The sequence below is a fragment of the Geotrypetes seraphini genome, chromosome 5 (genome assembly GCF_902459505.1).
Source record: "Geotrypetes seraphini chromosome 5, aGeoSer1.1, whole genome shotgun sequence".
NCBI lineage: Eukaryota > Metazoa > Chordata > Amphibia > Gymnophiona > Dermophiidae > Geotrypetes > Geotrypetes seraphini.
In genome coordinates this window covers 4,003,747-4,020,882 of record NC_047088.1, presented here as the reverse complement: position 1 = coordinate 4,020,882, position 17,136 = coordinate 4,003,747, and the positions used below count along the sequence as shown (strand labels likewise).

Sequence of the window (17,136 nt, the reverse complement as noted above, 5' to 3'; positions counted from 1 at the left end):
CAGGGGACTGAACTGTTTTGGATTAGTACATCCCCTGGTACTAAGGTTCCAACCTTTGCACAGGAACTAACATGAGCTTGCCTCCCTTTTCATGGGCCAGCAAACTGTGTGAAAAATGTTACAATAAGAAATTTAAGGCCTACTTTTGACTCCTCATTGCTCCTGACCAGTAATCTTGGCCCATGACGAACTTCTAGGATTTGAACTAGGAGGCTTTGCAACCAACTGGAAGCAAAGATATAATGACAAAGATGTGATGTCACTTTTTATGTAAATTTTTGGGGTGCGATTATCTATCTTTTTAGCTGCAAAAGTCACCTTGTTTTATCTTGGTCCTGGCCTTTCTTTGGTCTGATTTAGGATAAAGACATGCATCATTTGCATGTGCAGGTACACTGTTATACAGAGCTGTCTTCGGTGCCCTGTGGTGAAACACAAATGAATGTGATTGTTGAGTAGACAGTTGCTCAAAAGAGCTTATTCGGAGTCATGCTGTCTTTAAAAGATATCGCCAAAACAAGGAAATTAGGGCATTCGAATAATGAGAGTGCAATAGAGACCTTAGTAGACCAGGTGTCCTTAAATACAGAGCCAAATACAGATGTTAGATTACAAATTATCCATGCCAACTGCTGTCAAGGTGTAAATAGGCATGACAAATATTGTCTGAAATGTCTGTGTGCAAATGCCAGAAGCCTAAGAGACAAGATGGGAGAGTTAAAATATATTGCACTAAATGAAAAGGTAGATATAATAGGCATCTCTCAGACCTGGTGAAAGGAAGATAACCAATGGGACATTATCATACTGGGGTTGATGGGATGGATCGAATTGGTGGAGGAATTGAATGGCCTGCGTTGCATTTGCTGTGTGGGAATCACTAATGTGGCTTTGTAAAAGGGGCCTTAAGTGAGAAATGGTATTTAGCTCTATTTAAAGTGCATCTATTTCTAATAGAGATTGGATTCGGACCATGAAGAATTTTAAACACATACAGTGGTACCTCGGTTTACGAGTGCACCGGTTTGCGAGTGTTTTGCAAGACGAGCAAAACATTTGCAAACTTGGTGCAAACTTCACGTCCAATGTGAACTCTCAGGCCTTGAGCATGCGCACATGCTCAAGGCCCAGCACCGGAGGCAGATTTTCGGGCACCGGCACAGCACAGGACATGATGGTGCCGGTGCGGAGGCTACATCAAAGTAAGAAGAGGGTTCGGGTGGGTTGGGGGGACCTCAGGTCGCGGCAGGGGGTGCCCGATGGCTGCGGGGGTGCCGGATCGTGGGGGGGGAGGGTGCCGGTTCACGGGGGGGTCTTTGGGGGGAGCAATGCCGATTCTCGTGGGGGGGGGGGAGCAGCGCTGCTGGCCTCGGGGGGGGGGGGGAGGGGGGAACCTATCAAAATGAGTTTCCATTATTTCCTATGGGGAAACTCGCTTTGATAAACAAGCATTTTGGATTACGAGCATGCTCCTGGAACGGATTATGCTCGTAATCCAAGGTACCACTGTATATTGGTAACCAATGAAGAGACAGCAACATAGGAGTCATTGCCAAAGAATAATTCTGGCTGAGATGTTCTGCAGTATTTGTAGTCTCTTGTGGTTCCTGTTTGCTAAACCTGCTTGTCCACACAGAATTATTTGTACATATGTACAGAGCAGAGCTTTGATACATAGATTCCAACTCTCACTATCAGGACACAGTGCAAGAAGTGTGCGTCTGAAAAGAGAGTACTGCAAGTACAGAATACTGCCAAATAAGTCACGCTCTGTAGATCCTTTACTCAGAGTCTCTCGCCTTGGTCACATATGCAGAACATGGACCATCCCTCCACCAATTATAGAATAAGGAACAAAAAAAAAATTAGAAATATACATTGTGAGAAGCCAGAGTCTGTGAACAGTACAACACAAAAGAAATAAACACGAATTTGCTCCTGTACTCAGCTAAAGACAAACTGATATTTTATGTTCAAATGATTTTTATTGTGCCCCAAAGGAAATCGCAGGTACAGAGTATACAGCCAAGAAAAACAGGACCCAAAAGAAACAAGTTTTTACAGAAATGCAAAAGCCCCCACTCCCCTTCCGTAGTCCCCACCAAAGAAGGAAAACTAAACTGGAAAGCAAAAACACAGGAAAATGGATACTACACAATCAATAATTCAAAATATGGCTCCTGGCCACGAGAGACAAAGATATTTTTGCAATCACTAAAAGCTGGGGGGGGGGGAAATATATATATATATATATATAAAATTTAATTTTTTTTTTTTTTTTTAACCGGTGGGCTATTTATTTTTCTAAATGGAGTGGACCTGGTCATTTTCCAAATTTTCATTTTTTTCTTCTGTCTTCCTTCTTTCCTTTCTTACATTTGTCTCTGATTCTAATCTTTTTTTCATATCTTTCTATCTACACATAGCTAGATTTCATCTCTTTTTACTCCTTTACCTCCACTCTCCCCTTTTTCTACTTCTTTCATAACTACTGTATAACTTTCGATTTTCCATTCTCACTACTCCGCAGTCACTGGTCTCTCTTCTTTCTTACTTATTCACCAGCCTGACTATCTGAGCTAATTCTTCTCCTGAACCCTTATATGCTAACTTCTGCCTTGTGTCTCCTTACCATACCAGCTCTTTAGTCAGTCTCATGACCTACTTAACTTCCCATAACCCCTTTCACCTAGCCCTTTATAGATCCATCCCTTTTCCTTCCCTCTTAAAATGCCTCCACAACGTTCACAATTTGAAATGACAGACTGGGTCAGGAACTGGTTGAGTGGAAGGCGACAGAGGGTAGAGGTCAGTGGAGATAGCCCTAAGGAAAGGGATGTTACCAGTGGTGTACCTCAAGGTTTGGTTCTTGGGCCCATTCTTTTTAACGTATTTGTATACGGTATAGCTGAAGGGCTGTCGGGTAAGATACCAAAATCTGCAATAGACCTAGACACCCCTGATGGTGTGAATAGCATGAGGAAGGACCTAGCGAAGCTTGAAGAATGGCCTGAAATTTGGCAGCTAAGATTTAATGTAAGAAATGCAAGGTCATGCATTTGGGCTGCAAAAACCCAAGGGAACGGTACAGTTTAGGGGGTGAAGAACTTATGTGCACGACAGAAGAGCGGGGCTTAGGTGTGATTATATGTGATGTTAAGGCGGCCAAACAAGTTGAAAAGGTGACGGCGAAAGCTAGAAGGATGCATAGGAAGTGGTATGGCCAGTAGGAAAAAGGAGGTATTGATGCCCCTGTATAAGACTCTGGTGAGACCTCATTTAGAATATTGTGTACACTTCTGGAGGCCGCACCTTCAAAAAGATATAAAAAGGATGGAGTCAGTCCAGAAGAAGGCTACTAAAATGGTTGATTGTCTGTCATAAAGTGTAAAAAAGTTTCAGGTGTATTAAAAATTTGATATACCACCTTATCAAATATCAAGGCGGTTTTACATTACAATATGTATATGTTGGAGATATGAAAGAGATGTTTTGATACCTACGTGGCATAAATACACATGAGGTTAGTCGCTTTCAATTGAAAGGAAACACCAGAGTGAGAGGGTATGGGATGAAGTTAAGAGGTGATAGACTCAGGAGTAATTTAAGGAAATACTTTTTTACAGAAAGGGTGGTAGATGCATGGAATAGGCTCCTGGAAAAGTTGGTGGAGGCAAAGACTGGGTCTGAATTTAAGAAAGCGTGGGACAGGCACTTGGGATCTCTTAGGGGGAGGAGGAGAATAGTGGATGCTGCGGATGGGCGATTTGGCCTTTCTCTGCCATTATGTTTCTATAATTTCACACCATCTCTCTACCTCATGCATCTTTCTGTGCTTTGTCTCTAATACTACAGTCCAAGTAACACATAGTACCTTGATCTTAACTGCCACACAATCCTTGGATCATTACTCAGGTCTCTGTCCCCTCTGGAACTTGTTGCCAGAGGCTGTGATAGAAGTTAGTGTAGCTGGGCCACTTTTCCGTAAACTGTTAAGGGAGACGAGTGGAAACTTTATCTCTGGGGTAAGTAATATACTGTTTAAGCAAACTACTTTTTGGGATATTGGCAAGGTTCTTGTGACCTTGATTGACTATTGTTGGAAACAGGATGCTGGACTGGATGGACCTTAGATCCAATCCAGTAATGCTCCTAAGTCTCCATTAGGTCAGAAGATCCCTATATTTTTCCAAACTTCCAAGTTGAGTCTCTGCTTTCCCAAATTGCCACCTAATCATAATCGTGAAAGTCACTTTTCTTGGAGGGGGAGAAATTGCCATTCCTCGGTTTGCGAGTATTTTGCAAGACGAGCAAATTTTAACTCGCAAAACGAGCGTTGTTTCTATAAACACGCGCATATGCACGTGTTACGTATAAGCACGCACAACATTGCATTGACGTTGTGCGTGTTTAGGAAGCAGAGGCTTCTCTGTCTATCCCCCCCCCCCCCGCCTGCTACTCTTAGCAGGGACTGGGAACATGAATCTAACTTCTGGTAAGGTTTAACCCAGAAAGCTAGGCCCTTACTTGGACAGGTAACACTGGGCCTGAGTGCCACTTGCTTGAAATCCTATTCTTCACAAGCCCGTCCCAACCCCAGGAATTATGCAGGTATAGTGAAACAACTACATGTTCATTTTTAAATCCCTGGGTTTTCTGTAACTACAGTCCAATTCATAAGAGAGAGCAAAAGGAAAAACTACATTCAGGCATGTCCCAAACAAAATAAAGCTTTATTCTGGCTTTCCTAATGTCCAACTGAGCACTTTCAAATGGCTCCACTTCAGTGCCACAGTACAAAGAAAAAGAAACATTGCATCAAACGTTTCATTCAGGAGAGAGAACTTCTGACCTGCTTACAAGCTTTGCTGCCATCCATTGACTCAGGAGCAATATGTGAAACAGAAACGTTTTCCCAAATCATCTACTCTGCGTCCAGTATGCTGGAATCTCCCTCTAGCCCAGCTGTGCTGGGGGATAAGGGCTCCAGATGTTTCATTCCCCTCCGCCCTGATTAGCTAAGGGGAGCACACCAGAGGTTTGTTGCCTTGGTTTGAAAGGTGCAGCACAAGTCTGCTTAACGTTTTCTAGGCTGCACTGCTCTAAGCTTGAGAACTGACACAGGGATAGGACTATAATGCTTCAGTTCTTGATCTGCAGCCTGCATTTCCATGTCGGGGGAGTGCAGTGTCCCTGTCGCATAATATGTAACGTACACGTATGTGATCATTTAGCAAGATGGCGCTCGGCTAAGTGGGCTTGGTAAGGGAGGCTGGCGGACAGCAGAGGCATTGCCCTGAAGCGCATCCATTGGGCGGGCAGTGACATGCAGCGCTGCCTGCAGCTGTACGGGGACCCCGAGAGTTGCCAGCGCCTGGCCACCTACAAACTGCTGAAGGGGCTGCGGCACCCAGGCATCATCCAGGCAGGTACCCACCCCTCGCCACTTCCTCCCAGTTCCTTATAGTATCCCTTTTGGGTTGTGGAACAAATTGTTTGAGTGCTTTGGATTACAAGCATGCTTCTGGAACAAATTATGCTCATAAACCAAGGTCTGTATTGAGGTAGAAGAAGATATCTTTTTCCTTAAAGGACCTACGGCAACAAGAGGGCATCTGTTGAAAATCAGGGGTGGGAGATTTCATAGCGACACTAGGAAGTATTTCTTCACCGAAAGGGTGGTTGATCGTTGGAATGATCTTCCACTGCAGGTAATTGAGGCCAGCAATACTTAATTTTAAGAAAAATGGGATCACTTCAAGGAAGAACTTAGGGGGGAGGGTCATTAGAGTGGGCAGACTTGTTGGGCCGTGGTCCTTTTCTGCTGTCATATTCTATGTTTCTATGTAAGGTACCACTGTACTTTCTTTTATACCCCTCAGCTTCACCATCTCTCTTAACCCTTCCCCCACCAGTCCCTCTCACTTTTTTTTTTTTGTTTATAATTTTTTATTATTGGTGAAACTAAACAACTCAACAGTATTGAATACTTTCCTCTTTGTAGAAATCCATAAACAGATAACAAATGACAATCATCACTAACATTTTATCATTGACTGATCTTGCCTCCTATCCAAAGACCCTTCTTCCCACAACCCCTCCCCCCCCCAAAAAAAAAAGCACTGACTCTTCAGTGATACACTCTTTGTATGTGATGTAGTCAAGGAGCAACCCTGATTCCTCTTCCCCCCAGTCTACCCTACCATCCTAGGACTACTGTGTTTCCCCAAAAATAAGATCTGTCTTATATTAATTTTGGACCCAAAAAAGGCACTAGGTCTTATTTTCGGGGTAGGTCTTATTTTTTTTTTCATGTACAATGATCATTTCCCTTCCTCTCCTTCACCCCATTTCTTCCTCTTTCCTTTCTCTCTCCCCGCTATGCAGCATCCATCCTCCTCTCTCACCCATCCCCTTGTGCAGTATCTTTCTATCCCTACCTCCCATCCAAACCCCGACCTTGAGACTGAAATACCTGGTAACAAATGGCAGTGTCGGCAGTACAGGCTGCATTGTGGCCTTCTCACGCCTGGGCATTCCTCTGCCGCATCACTGATGATGCCATCAGCAACGTGGCACACAGAATGCCCAGGCGTGAGAAGGCCGCGATGCAGCCTGTGTTGCTGTTTGTTACCAGGTATTTTGGTCTCATGGTCGGGGTTTGGATGGAAGGGTCAGGGGGGGAGAGAGGAAGTGTTGCTGCTGGTGACTAGGGCTTATTTTCAGGGGTAGGGCTTATATTAAGACCTACCCCAAAAATCATGCTAGGGCTTATTTTCAGGGAAACATGATACATGATTGATTGATTAATAGACCTCTGAGGGGATTTCTTCTGTCTTTCTCTTTGGCTGTCTCCACTCCCTCTTGTACCTTAGAACCAGGAAAGTCGGGTTCAAATCCCACAGCTGCCTCTTATGATCTTGGGTAAGTTGCTTAATTTTCTGTTGTCTTAAGTACAAATTTAGGGAAATGTAGCTCACCTTGAGCTGCAAATGAAAAGGTGTGAGCAAAATCCAGATAACTAAGCGCTGCAACAGGTTACTTGGGGAAGTACTGACATCTGTCATTAAATGGGTTTTAAAAGCAAATTAGGCAAGCCTCTGTCTGAGGTAGTCTTCAGGCTGGTAATCTGCAAGAGCCAATATGGCACAGACAAAGAACGTTGCCACAGCATGTAATTATTATTTATGTAGATTTTGGAACCTGCCGTTTCTTGAAAGAGATTCACAAAAGCAGTTTAACAACAATTAGGTCTCTTAAGTGGTTTCCCTGTCTGTCCCAGCAGGCTCACAATCTAATGGTGGTAGCTGAGGCAGTGGAGGGTTTAATAACGAGTCGCCAGGAGCAGGCTAGGGATTGAACGCACCACCTCAGGTTGCTCCAATGGGTGCGCCTAAAAGGACGCATAGCGGTGCTTAGATGGCAAACTGTTTCATGCGTCACGAGTTGGGGCCAATTTTCTAGGCACCATTTATAGAATTTGGACACCCCCCCCTTACTAAGCTTGCAGAGTGCTAAATGCTCCAACGCTCATAGGAATTCTAGGAGCGTTGCTCCAGACTGCAGTAGAAACCTCAGCTGGGGGCTAAATGTCTGACACAGCCATGTTTCGCTAACATAAGGGTGAATAAATAATTTCTCAAAAAAAGAATAAAACGTAAATATAGGCAATTGAAGAAATACAGGTGAAAAACATTCATAGAGAGGAAATAAAGGCAAAACATATCCAAGAGGTGTCTCAGCAGCAGCACTTGGTGAGAACTGTAAATCATGCTTGTCAATATTTGGGTGTGAAAAGGAACGTAATAAAGACCATCTTACCAGCTCGCTCAAAAATAGCAGTGTTTTAACAGGCCATGCATTCCGTTTCCTAGATTTGGGTTTTAATCACGTTCAGGGTGGTTTTTTTTATTGAGACATTATTCGTAGAAGTTTCTTACAATTTTTTAACACGTTTTTAATATATTTCTTAACAGTTCTTTTATGCCCCTGATACAGCCATTATGCTGTGCAGTTTTTTTAGTTCCAAGTGGTGGTGAATAAATTTGATTCTTGTACAATCTCTCTGGATGCTGAACTGGCGGGATCTTGCATCTCTGATAGCTTCAGCTGCAGGGCAACTAATAGATGATCCTTCCCCTTTGGGCTACCTGCCCAGGAGCTTCCTGACATGCCCAGTTTGTTCCTGCAGCTTCACTGCATTGTTGAATTTAATTTTGCTCATGATTTGTTTTCAATTCCTAGTCTTTTTTGATTTATTTCGCGGGTTTGGCCACGTGATGCGAGTGATCCTTCGGCGGGAGATCACAGACATTTTAAATTTTCTCTGCTTCTGGAGGGTGCTGTGTAAGCCTGAAACTGAAGTAAGCCCTCTGGACAGCCTGCAGATTGGATCGGGTCTCCAGGATCGGGAGCCATCTCTCCCCTGGTTCGTCCACAAAGGGGTAGAGCGCAGGCTGCTGTGGTTCCGAGGAGGTACGCCAGGATTTCCCTGAGGGGTCCTGGTGGTCGTAATCTGAGGTGACAGGGAAGTTGAGACAGCCAAAAGATCTGAAAAATCCAGTTTAATCAGTTCCTGAGGTAATGATCTCCCTATGCTTGCACTATGTATTGCTAGCTGCCATTGAAATGCATTGCAACACATGTCTCTGTGGTGTCTGTGAGTCACAGAGTTTGCCGATTTTGGGGAGGGGTGCTCAAATTAGGGTTTTAGGGGGTTTCCCTGCATGCCCTGGTTCTCCTACCTGTAAAATCCTAAAATTGCCATTTTTAGTCTTTTCCTGCGTTTTTAACGGCCGTTTTTCTGTCAAAATCGGCACCAGCGGCAGCCATCTTGGATTATCTTTAAAGTTTTAATAACTATATTTTTTGGACTTAGATTTGTTTTTGCTCCAGACTTCACAGATGGCCACCTCAGGACAGGATGGCATGGATTTGTGCCGTAAATGCGGCAGATGGCTTGCGGTTTCGCAGCCACATATTCTATGCGCTGTGGCTCATAAGGGGGGGTAAACCGTGAGTGGATTCCACACTACCCTTCTCCAGAGAGGCCTTGCTTTCCTCCGTTTCCGCCAGAGATGCAATTCCAGCATCCGGGACGCCGAAATTGGGCAAGGAGAGTGTTTTTGCAAAACGCAAGTTCAGTTCTGGGAGAAAGTCTCATCAGTCTTCAAACCATTTCAAATCTGAGTCCCGCTGATCGGCTCTGGCCGCCGAGGACTAACTTCCACCAGAATTTGTTTATATGATGTATCAGGCTTTCATGAGAAAGTAGGCTATGCCTGTGTCTCCCTATCAGTACTCTGTGCAGTCTGTGCAGCGGTAGTCTGTGCAGCCTTTGGATTCCAGCATGTCAATCTGATCCCTTGCTGGTACGCCTGAAAGTCAGCGGCAACTTCCTGCTATTCTCAGTGCCTGCGTCACTTTATATGCCATTGCTGTCGTACGGCACTTCGGGCCCCGCTGACGTGGCTAGCCTAGCGGATATCGGAGATTCCCAGAACGCTGATTCTCACAATGTGGGAGAGGATCAGATGGTGCACAGGCTAAATCCAGTTGCCTTCCTGATCTTATCGCTAAATCCCTGCGGACATTGGAATGTGACACAGACTCTGTAGTTCAGGCGGAGTGTTCTATCTTGTTCTACGCATCCACTCTCCGCTGCATTTCCAGCTCACACGGACTCAGTGGAAATGCTTTTGGAGGTTGGGGGGGCTCCGGAGGGTTCCCTGAAGGGCGCTAGGGCCAGGGCTACATTGTATCCCATGGTTTCGGAATTTTCCAAGTGCCTAGTCCTGTCGAGGTGGATTTGGCAGTGGCTCAGGTCACTAAACGTACCTCCTTGCCCTCGGCTGGAGGGGTTGTCCGGAAGGTTGTTCAGGACCGAAGACTAGATTTTGTTAAGAAGCGTCTTTTGATTCTGCTGCGACAGGAGTGCGAGCTGCAGTGGCCACTTCCTTTGTGGCCCTGGCATGTCATACTAAACTTTGTCAGGTTCCTCAGGGGGTGTTCTTCGGTTTCTGGTTCTTCCTGGTTTCTGGAGTGAATTATTTGGTAGCCGCACTCTGTGATATTTTGACAGTGTTTCTAAGCTGGGTGTTAATTCAGGAGAATGTTATGGATTCACCAGTGGTCGGGTGACTTCATCCAAGTCTGTGCTGAGCGACTTACCCTTCAAAGGTTTGCCCTTATTTGGCCAGGGTTTGGATGACCTGATGGCAAGTGTGTTGGACCGTAATCCTCAGGTGCTTCCTGGCTCTAGACCTCAGCCAGACAGGGGAGGCATTTCGGAGCGTCCTATAGACCTCGCTTTGGAGGTGCAGCACGCCAACAGCCTTCCACCTTTCGATCTTCTGTCCCTTCTAAGAGATGCATATGACGTCGGGGCTCTGGCAAGGCCCCCCCCCAAATTGGGGGACGGCTTTCGGCCTTTCAGAAAGGCTCCAGCTAACCTAAGACCTGTGGTCCTATAGGTTTTAAAGGATGGTCTTCCACTGCAGTTCTTCCAGTCCTCTTCCGAGGGGAATCTGGACAGGGCCACAAGCTGTGCGCTACGGTGCGCCGGTTACTGGATTTGGCAGCCATGGAGTCTGTCCCACGGGATGCCTTGGGATTCGGGAGATACTCGATTTTCTTCATTGTGCCAAAGAAGTACTTCGATTGCAAACCGATTCTGGACCTATCAGCAGCACGCATTCTGGCAAGTTCCGCATTACGGATGGACCTGCACCCTGCGGCGTGCTGTCATAGCAGCAGTGGCACCCAGGGAGTTTTTGGTTTCCTTGGATCTCACAGAAGCCAGGTTCCACTTCCCGATATTCCCAGATCGGAGGCTCCTGAGGTTTCATGTTCTCGGGAGGCATTTCCAGTTTGTGGTGCTCCCTTTCGGTTTGGCATCGGTGACCAGAACCCGTACCAAGATCATGGTGGCTGCCCATCTGTGATCTCTGGGTGTTTTAGTGCATCCATACCTCGACAACTGGCTGATCAGAGCTCCTTCATGGAAGCAGGGTCGCTTGGTGGTTTGCCAAGTGGTGTCGTTGATGGAATGTCTCAGATGGGTGATCGCTCTGAAGGAGAGTTGCCTCATGCTTACCCAGGTCTTGGAGTACTTGGGGATCCAGGTCAACACAGGGGGGTGCCCCTTCTGATCTTTGAACTGGGTGTTCATTCCAGTATCCAGAAGTCTGAAACTCAGGAGTGCGATTCGGGACATGTTAGTGGTCCCAGCACTGACGGCCTGGCAGTGCTGCAGGTGTTGGGTCTCATGGTGGTGACCATAGATATACTCCCTTGGGCAAGAGCTCACCTGCGTCCTCTTCAGTTTTAACTTCTGGTGCAGTGGAATCCCCAGAGAGATTCACTGGGGGTGAAGCTGCCTTGGTTGGCAGCGGTGCTCAGCAGTATGATGAGGTGGTTGAACCCAGTAACTCTGTACACAGGGCTCCCTCTGCAGGTCTTGGATTGGGTGACCCTGTCTACGGACACGAGTCTCTCCTGTTGGGGAGCGGGTTGCATGTCCGTCCCGGTCCAGTTCTGCTGGACACCGAGAGAGAGCCGATGGCCGATCAGTTGGCTGGAGCTACAAGTGATCCGGTGAACTCTGCTACAATTCCAAGGGAGTCTCCACCGGAAGGCTGTTCATGTGTTCTCAGACAATGCAACAGTTGTTGCCTATGTCAACCGTCAAGGGGGCACGAGGAGTCCCCGGATGGGATTGGAGGCTCAGATGCTCTTTCCTTGAGCGGAGCGTCATCTCTTGGCTTTATCTGTGGCTCATGTGGCTGGTGTCGGCAACGTTAAGGCAGATTTTCTCAGTCATCAGACTCTGGACCAGGGAGAATGGTCTCTGTCAGGGCTGGTGCTCTGATGCCATAGTGCACCGCTGTGGTCATCCCACCTTTGATTTGATGGCGTCATCGGTGACCAGGAAGGCAGCCAGATACTTCAGCCTCCGAAGATAGGTTGGTGGTGTAAGACTTGATGCTCTGGTTCCATCTTGGCCCACAGGGGAATTTCTGTTCATCTTTCCTCCATGGCCCATGATAGGGCACGTTTTTGCGCCGGGTGTCCTTGCACAGGGGTACGGTGATCCTTGTGACTACAGACTGGCCCTGAAGACCTTGGTACGCAGACCTGGTGAGGTTGAGTTCTGGGTGCAGTCTGTGTCTTCCTTGTCATCGGCGGTTGCTCATGCAGGGACCATTTGCACTTCAAGATCCGGATCGCTTTGGTCTTACGGCCTGGCGCTTGAGTGGGCAGCCTTGATGGCCAGGGGTTGTTCCTCTGTGGTTATCGCCACGCTCCTACAGAGCAAGCAGAAATCGGCGGTATCGGCCTACACTACAGCCTGGAGGTGTTTTCAGGCTTGGTGTATGGGGCTTGAGGTGGACCCTTTGGTGCCAACGGTGGCTCATGTTCTGAACTTCCTGCAGGATGGCCTCAGGAAGAGTCTGGTGGTCTCTTCTCTGCATGTTCAGCTTGTGGGATTCTCCTGTTTGGGTCCCTCTTCGTTCAGGGGTTCTCTGGCTTCTCTCCCAGATGTTGTCCGGTTCTTGCAGGGGGCAGGGAACCTGCGGCCTTCCTTGCAACTGCCTTGGCCATCGTGGAATCTGAATTTGGCCCTATGCTCCTTGACTCGTTTGCTCTCTGAACCCCTGGATGAGATTGCGCTGAAAGATCTTACTATTAAGACCGTCTTCCTGGTGGTGGTCACATCGGCACGGCGAGTATCAGAGCTTCAGGCTTTATCGTGCAGAGATCCTTTTCTTCGCATCACGGAGTCTGACGTGATTTTTGAGGATTGTGCTTTCTTTTCTTCCAAAAGTGTTTTCTTCTTCCCACATCACCCAGGAAGTACGTTTGCAAGCCTTTGTTCCTTCGGGTTCCATGTCTCCGGACCGTGTTTTGCGGTCTCTGGATATAAGGCGACTTCTTTTGAGATACCTAGAGGCCACTAATGACTTCCATCGGTCGGCCTATCTATTTGTCCTGCTGGGCCCCACGCATCGGGTTGGCCTGCTTACTGGACTTTGTTTTAATGTTGGATACGTGCGGCTGTTTCCATGGCCTATGTGGCTGCGGGGAAGAAGCTAATCTTCCTTCTTGTAGATCTTCTCTAGAGGCTGAATTCCCGCCCATCTGTTTTGTCCGATTTGCAGGTTGCCTCTTCTGTAACTGGTAAGCTGGATTTCTGTCTTTGACCAGCCTCACTAAAAATATCATGCGTATTCCCCTTTGTAAGGTTAAAAGGTTGGTGTGGGTTCCCGGGGGGGGGGGGGGTGCCCCTTCTGATCTTCAGGCTGTGTCCAAGTTCCAGGATTTTCCTGGGTTTTGCAGTTTATAATGTTTGATTAAGTGTTTGATTCCAGTTGGCCATTTTTGGCCGTAGTATTTAGTATAATACGATATTGAGCAGAATTGACTGGTAGCGAGAGTTCCCACGCCTTCTCTTTCTTTTCTTGTTTCCTGTTGTCCTAGGTCTCCATGGCTTTTCTGCTAACTGAGCATGTCAGGAAGCTCCCAGGCAGGTAGCCCAAAGGGGAGGGATCATCTTTTAGTTGCCCTGCAGCTGAAGCTATCAGAGATGCAAGATCCCACCAGTTCAGCCTCCAGAGAAGATCTACAAGAAGGAAGATTAGCAGAGGTAAGAAACCTAATCTTTCATTCTGGATGCTCTTTGTCTGATGTAGATCCTGCCTGAGCCCTCTTCCAGCTATATCTTTCTTTGATCTTCTGTTTTTGGAACTACAGAGGCTGGAAGTCTTTCTTTTCAGTAAGCTGTGCTATCTCATCGATGTGCAAATAAATGTATGTGCTTGTAAAGTGTATAATTGAGACCAGCCCTGTTTTTCAGTTGAACCAGTGGCCAGTCGGTGCCTGTAGAGGTGTGTGGTGCACTCGTTACCTGTGGCAGATCTGTCCATGCTCTCGCAGGCTTGTTTTCAATCTAGGAGACTTGGAACTTGTCCAAAGTGAAGCTGAAAGCTTACAAAGGGGAGAATAGTTGTAATCTGCTTTGAAATTTTGGTGGTGTCGGGTGGGTTCCTCTACTGCATTCATTTGATGATTTCCTTTTTTATTTTATTTTAGGCAGGAAGCCCTTGAGGTGCAGGTTTGAAGTCGATTTCAAATTCCCCCTGATGAAGACACCAGAGAGGCTGAGAGAGCTTCAGTGCCGGGCTCTCTTCTCAGCACAGTGAAGCCTCCACGTGAGGTAGGAAACAATGCTGTCAGGTGTGTTCATGTCCCACAAGAAGCACTACACTGTAGTGAGGCACAGCTGAGAACACTTAAATTACAGAATCGAGTTTTGGTGTTAATATCTCTTCGAGAGGAATGGAAGAACAGCACCTTAAATTAGCCTTCATCTAAAGAGCGTCTCCTCAGCATTTAAGGGAGACATTGATGATGTCCACCTAAAAAACCCCCAACCTAACATTTCAAAGGGAATATGCAAATGGCCAGGAGGAATGGGAAATGTGGTGAGTGCGGTGAAGGACAGTAGAAAGACTTGGGGAAATTCCATCCCTTGGCCCCTCAGACGCTTGCCTCTTCCCATAGCTTCTGTAATGGCCAGAAAAAGAACCATTTCAAAGTAACCACAAGCTGCCTTGATTCAATGCATCTGATATGCACAAAGGAACCAGACCTAGACACTGATTGTTTTTTCTCTACTAATCTCGGATGTTTGATTTTCAGTTGCTGTGAGAACCCATTTCCTTCTGTAGATGGAGCCTTGCTGCTGTGGGCCTCCCTAGCCCATCGGAAATCTGGACGTGTGCTGCAGGAAAAAAGCTTAGGCTGAAAGGTGGGGGGTCTAAGGTCAGGGGGCAGCATAGGATTTATATTTCAGCAGCAAAAAGTAGTTTATTTGTAATGGACTTTGTTTAAAGATGTAATTCATATGTAAAACCAGCTTCAAATAATACGGAGCTTTTTATAAGCATTTAAAAAAAAGAATAGCATTAGTAGGGCAGGATATTAGCCATCATTTAATTTTTGTAAGTAAACTTTGTAATTGTGTCTAGATCTGTATGTGTATGCTGGCAGATAAACACTACAGAGAAGCAGGTGAAGGGTCCATGAGCAGGAGTTGAGTGTGAGGATGAGAGACGATTCACTCTGCTGTCTTTGCACTGTTATCCATGCAGGGTAAAGCCCACCAATGTAGCTGCAACAGGTGCTTTCTCATGCTGCCGAGGCTGGTGCTTTCCCTTGTTTACAGACCTGGAGCGCTGTGATGGACACTCATGCCTGGGTTAGAAGTAAGATGAAGAAGGGATCCAGTGCTAGTGATTGGTGGGGAGGGAATACGCGTGCCGGTTGAGGAACAATGTGGCTTCATCCCAGGGGCATAAGTTCAGAGAGAGAGACGATGGCTTTCAGGACTCCAGTTGACCTCACGCTTTATGTAGGTTTTCATTGCTCTCTTTTTCTGCACATGTACTGTTGATGCAATGATGTGTTGTGGATTGGTGCATGGACTTTACCCTCTCAGCCCATTTGTACATGGAAATGCCGTTTGGCATTTCCCTGTTAAAATACTTTGACCTTTTTTGGTCACTAAACTATGCAATCTTCAAACAAAAACAAGAGGAGGGGTGTCTGATCTGAAAATTGGATACATCTCATAAAGCAACTTATTGAAATGACCAGCTTTATAAGAGGGAAATACTTAGGCTAGGATCTAGGCACTCTCTCATACAAATACCCCAAGCAAATTTTAGAAGGACCATGGCCATTCCCAGGTGCATTTATAAAGCATGGTCACAGGTCAAGCCCCAGTAGCTCAAATGCTGAAGTACAAATTTATGCCTGCTCTGAAAAGGTCTGCACATGATAACTGCACCCTTGAAAGCGCCTAGGCAGAGATTGTATAAAGTGGTTAACTGGCTCAGAAATGAGTGCCCCCCCCCCCCCAGATAACTAGTTTTATAACTACAGGGTAATTATTGCACTGCAAGCCTTACCCCAAGAGACTGGATGTAAGAAACAAGAAAGAAAAGCGAGATGACGTAGGCGTCAGTAAAGTACCAAAGGAAATTTCAAGAAGAATGGGTCATGTGTGAAATACAAAAGAAATGTAAGAGAGGGTGATGGACCTCTGGAACAGAGATTATAAGATCTGAAATGGTGTTGGAGTTTAAGCAAAGCAAGAGACTAACTATGAAATAAGACCTATGATGAACCACCAGGAAGGTACTTCTTCCTTGCTCTCCCTTTTACCAGAAAGGGATTCCTTTACTCGCCTCTTACAGCTAATGGACTGTTTACCATGTCTAAGGAGCTATTCGATGCTGTTTAAAATAGAATTAGAGACCTATAATTTTTTTTTTTTAATCTCTAAATGTTATCTAGACATGATTTTAAGACTTAATGCATTATGTAAAGAAATTGACATAAAGCCTTTGTGTGTATACTCGTGTTCTATACAAGCCATGCATGCAAACATCCTCTTCTCTGTATTTTTTAAACTTATTCATGCTTTGCTAATGTTTGGGGGCGAGTGAGAAACTCAGTGTCTGGTGGTATCAGTTTGGGCTAAAGCACCCATTGAAAGGATGCCCAGACCCTGCTACCTGAAATGCCCCCTCAGCTGTGAGGAAGTCTGTCATGCTTTCCAGTGCTCCCTATCAACTGAGCTTGTGTGGGAACATGGGCCTTGGCGGCTGGAAAGCATACCTTTTGATTTTATCACTGTTAAGTTAGCGCAGGGGTCAATCAAGTAGCCAGTCTGTTTGGCTGAGCTTGGGTATCCCTGCCAGAAAAGATATGGCTTTTAAGGGGGAGGGAGGGAGAGGTGAAGAATAAAAAAAATGGACTGCTGGCCCCACTCCTGTGTAACACTTAGGGTAAGTGAGAGATTTTGGGCATTTCATCTGCTGCTGCTTGTTCTGCCAATGTTTGGTGGCATATGGAGCAAATGAGAGGTGTGCGGTGTGGTGGTAGTCAAGGGCAAGTGGGAGAGTTGGATGTTCCATCTGCTGATTATTACTCTGCTGGTCTTCACAGTTGTATCAAGGCTCAGACTGCTGTAAGAAACACACTAGCCTGGCTCTTTATAACAAGAACATTATAGGCTTTTTAGAATTGTGATTATCCTGAGACAAGGAGGCAGCATATTCTCACATGTGG

The 17,136-nt window shown here is 46.1% G+C and overlaps 1 protein-coding gene across 2 annotated transcripts in view; it reads left to right on the top strand.

Moving 5' to 3' along the window:
* The window catches only part of FOXO4 (forkhead box O4), a 34,244-nt gene extending 17,792 nt beyond the window's left edge, over window positions 1-16,452 (top strand). Inside the window, exons 3-4 of one of the 2 annotated variants that reach the window (XR_004539621.1) lie at window positions 13,480-13,645; window positions 14,092-16,452. The gene's annotated coding sequence lies outside the window, so the exon portion shown is untranslated. The remainder of the gene's footprint in view (window positions 1-13,479; window positions 13,646-14,091) is intronic. The other variant, XM_033946471.1, reaches the window with a different exon arrangement.
* The last annotated feature ends 684 nt before the right edge of the window (window positions 16,453-17,136 follow it).